Here is a 4,713-nt window from a genome sequence, read left to right as displayed (position 1 = left end):
GTGCACTTAATGATTGACTTCTCATCTGAAAGAACAGAGTCCAGAAAACAGCTGAAGGATACACTCAAAGTGCTGACAGAAAAAATATATATATACCAAGAATTATATATCTGCAAAACTTACCTTCAGAAATGAAGAAGAAATAAAATCATCCTCAGATTTAAAGAAGAAAATAAAAATACTGGAAGAACACATCGGTAGTAGACCTGCCTTTGGAGAATACAACAGGAAATCATTTGGGCTGAAAGGAAGTGATACCAGAAGAGAACTCAAATTCACAGAAAGAAATGGAATGCACTAGAAATATGAAATGTGTAGGTTAATATAAAAGGCTCTGTAAGTATATTTTATCATTTCTTCTAATGACTTCTTAAAAAGGCATAATCTGTAATTTAAATATCATAACATTATATTACTATATTCGGATATATAGGTACACATTTATATATAGGTAATATTTATAACAATAATAGCACAAAATGGATAGGAAATGGAGCTATAAAGGATCCAGTTTTCTATATTTTACTGCAATTAATTGACTGTTAGTCTGCCGTCAGAATGTATGTTGTAACTCTAGAGCATCCATAAAGACAATAATTTGAGTAAAATCACAGAAAAATCAACAAGAGAGTTAGAATACCACACTAAAAATACACTTAATCAAAAATAAATGAGGAATAGAACAAAAAAAAGACAGGATATATATAAAAAACAAATAGCAAAATGAAAAAAATATAAATCCAACCATGTACATTAAATATGAATGGTTTAAACATCTTGGCAGACTAGATTTAAAAAGCAGGATCCAACTATATGCTGTCTACTAAGACCACAAATTAGATTCAAAGATATAAATTTATTTACATAAATGATGGAAAAAGATATATTATACAAACAGTAACCATAAGAAAGATATAGTTATTATAATGATATCACACAAAATAGGCTTTAAAACAAAAAAAATATTGCTGGAGAGACAGAGGAGTATTTCACAATGACAAAAGGGTCAGTAGACCAGGAAGATACAAAATTATAAGTATATATACACACACCTAACAATAAAGTGCCAGAATACGTGTAGCAAAAGCTGACAGAATTGAAAGGAGGAATAGAACAAATCATGGAAATGAACTGGTTATTTTAAACCAACTAAAAACATACCAATATCTGGATATGACCAGCCATCTCTTTGTTAAAATAATGTTATACTAGACCAGTATAAGTTCTATTTGCAATATATGTAACACACACACACACACACACACACACACACACACACACACAAAAGTACTGGAATTAACAATATAGATTTCAGTCTCATAAGAATCCTAAAAAAGCATGAACTTTATTAAAGGTTTCTCCTAAGTCTTACAGAGGTAGGAATTTGACTAAAGTCTCATAATAATATTAGAGAAGTATGAATGTTACAAAAGGTTTCTCCTAAATGATAATTACCCATGGTTAGGCATCAACTTTGAAGAACCTATCAAATTCAGCCCAGAGCCATGTCAAAGAACTTGTACTTAATTGATGACCCAGGAAATAGCACTCAGAATATGCTTACCAGATTTAAAGGTCCCATATGAAATGACATTTCTAATGCTCTCAAAGGGTGAATTAAAATTCAAAATATGTTATTAATAGGAAAATAAGCCCACACAAATTAAACAAAGTCCTGGCAAAGCAAGTAGAGTACAAAAAATGCAGTAATATGCTGGGTTAAGACTGACTCATCATAAATTTAAAAGAAAAAGAGCTTAAATAATGGGTGAACACTTGATGAATGTAAAAAGCTGATACAATGCAAGACTCTGTTTTTTAAAATGCAACATACAAGTTTTAAAAAGGAATGTTTTTATTAAGATGGGTTGGTGAATTTTCTTCATAGGTTGTATCCATTTATTTCTATTATACCTTTAAAAAAGGAGAAACAAAAAGAAAATACAGAGAAGAATGGCTGATATGAAAAGATAATGAATGGAAAATAGGTCCTTTGAAAGGGTAGAAAAAAAAGATATCTGGGTTCCTCTTCCCCTAATGGGAAAGAGTAAGAGACGGCAGCATAATTTTCAAGTTCTCGAGTTTTAATATTTGTAGGTTTTTACAAAGCAACTAGGTAAAAATCTAACCAAGGGAAACATCAGTCTGAGGCGGGTGGTGTACCACGTGACCTCCTCTGATTCCATGCATGTATTCAACAGATCTGCATTAGGTATTCAACAGATCTGTATTAGGTATTCAACAGATCTGCATTAGGTGTCCCTGTGACCCTAAAATCCCCCAGCTGTGAGGCAGAGACAGGGGCAGTGCCCACCTCACCAGAAGGTTGTGGGAATTAAGTGGGTGGGGGGGGGGTGTATAGAGAGCCTTTAGTCCAGTGCCAGGCATGGATGGTGACTGAGTCAGATGTCACTGATGGCTGCCTCTGAGTTCCCATCATCACTGTCACCCCATCACCGTCCTGTTTAGCATCTTCCTCTCCTTCATAACCATCACCATCATCCCCACTGCTCTCTACGGCCGCGTCATTTCTGGCCTCCAGGTTAGGAATTCTGCAAGGTGATAAGCACCTATTTTGTTGCTCTGTGAGTCGGTTTTTTCTGTGAACAAGTCCTGAATGCTACCGTTTAAGGGGCAAATCTAGATGTGGAACAGGTCCAGATTTGTTGTTAGTTTAGGTCACACCGTGTCATTCTCCTCTTCATGCTGTAATAATAGATAGTTAGCCATCATTTAATGACATTGATGCAAAAATGTAATTTGCTGGAATTATTCTCACTGGGGCTACTCCAAGAACTCGAGTTCCATTTATATTATAGCAAATTAATTGCTTGGAAAAAAAAGTCACACTAGTGTGGCATTCTTACCTCTTGTGGCGAAGGAACACAGTAGAAAGCACTTAGACATATCCCTGTTCAAAAATGATTGAATTCAATTGGAATTCAGCTAGCATTGCTACTCACATTTGCTGTTTTACCAGGCTTTGCACTTTGCATGTTTGATGAACGCTGGTCTGCTGGTAAACAAGGAATGGAGATCTGGCCCCTCTTCTCTGCCTCTAAACTCCATTTGTGCAGGTTTAAAAAAAAATGATGGAAAGAATTTGGCCATCTTTTTATTATTGCTAAATACTTAACATCTGTGGAGAAGAGATTTGTGTTGCAGAAATGTTCTTAGCAATTTAGGGAGATGGCTTCTATTTTTGTCCAGACTTTAGCTTTGAAATGTTATTGGATTGTTGATTTAGGAAGTGGCTTTGACCAGCATTCCTCAAGAGAAAGGAATAGTGTGTTTCCATTTGCCACAGATTCATGTTGGTGGGCATGGAAGCTCGTTTTAGATTCACCATCGTCCTCTTCCTAGCGCGATGCATTCCACTAAGGTTAAGGGTAGTGCCCAGTGAATGATGGAGTCATTCCTCGGCTCATCTGTGGACCAGAGCCTTCCTGCAAACTGCCTGCTACCCATCAATGACAAGATAAATCAGGTATTCAGAGTATGTGCTTAGAACCTTTCATAGTAATGGCATATAGGCATGACATTCAAACATATGCTTTTCTATCTAGCGGAAATCTTACTTACTAATTGATTGAAAGTAAAAAAAAAAAAAAAAGAAAAAAGAAAAGCAGTCACAATAACCAAAGCACGAACAAACAAAATTCTTGTTCTTTATCTTAATGACCTACAGAACACCAGTTCTGTGGGATATGAATAAGGGAATAAGGTTAGGACAAAAGGGCATAACATCCTTCAAGAGGTTTGGGAGGAACTGATCGAGTAAGTCGGGTAAATTCATGTCTTCAGGGCTCCTCTGAGACTGCATTGTTAACCTCCAGGAGAGGGGTAGGATAAGCCTCTGATCTCATAAAACCCTGCATTTGTACATTACCTGCAACGGGGACTGTCCTAGGAAGACCTTTATGAAGAGTTAGTAGCCCATAGCTGTCCTTTTTTTTTTTTTTTTAAGATTTATTTATTTACTTATTTGAGAGAAAGAGTGAGAGAGAGGGAGAGAGAACCTCAAGCAGCCCTCGTGCTGAGGGAGGAGCCTGAGGTGGGGCTTGGTCCCATGATCCTGAGATCATGACCTGAGTGGAAATCAAGAGTCAGCATCTCGACCGAGGGAGGCACCAGGCGCTCCTATTCTGAGGCTGTCTTAAACGTTACACTCTCTTCTTACATAGCATTAGGGCAGCCCCATAGTTCTTAAAACTTAATTTTTCCCTTATTTAAAAATTTTTGAAACCCCTGTAATCATGTTACCATTTTTCTGGTATCATGGGTTCATGGGTTACTTTTCATTTAGTTCAAAAAAAAAAAAAAAACTGACCAGTTGATCAAAAAGAGACAAAGTCCCAGCTCCTAGAAGCCAGGGACTACATTTCTCCTATGATTTCTGAATCATCCCAGAGAACGTGGGAAGGGCCTCGGCAGATTATGTGAGGGATGACTTGGCAATAATTGTGTTGGAAAATACTTCTTGGCAAAGGAAAGTGAGATTAGGAACTGAACGGATCCTGGAATGAATCAGATACAAAAGGTTTTTTTTCGTGCCACTCCAAGAAGGTAGAGGGAAAAAGATAGGGCAACTGAGGGTTTAAAAAAAAAAAAAAAAGTCATCGAAAATGTGCTTTAAAAAAACAAACATAAAAGTGGTCTTTAAACCCTGTTGGGTATCAGTGTTCTGAGGCCAAGGTCTAACGGGAGCAGAAG

The sequence above is a fragment of the Mustela nivalis genome (assembly GCF_964662115.1).
Source record: "Mustela nivalis genome assembly, chromosome: 2".
NCBI classification, from domain to species: domain Eukaryota; kingdom Metazoa; phylum Chordata; class Mammalia; order Carnivora; family Mustelidae; genus Mustela; species Mustela nivalis.
This window is presented reverse-complemented; position numbering follows the sequence as displayed.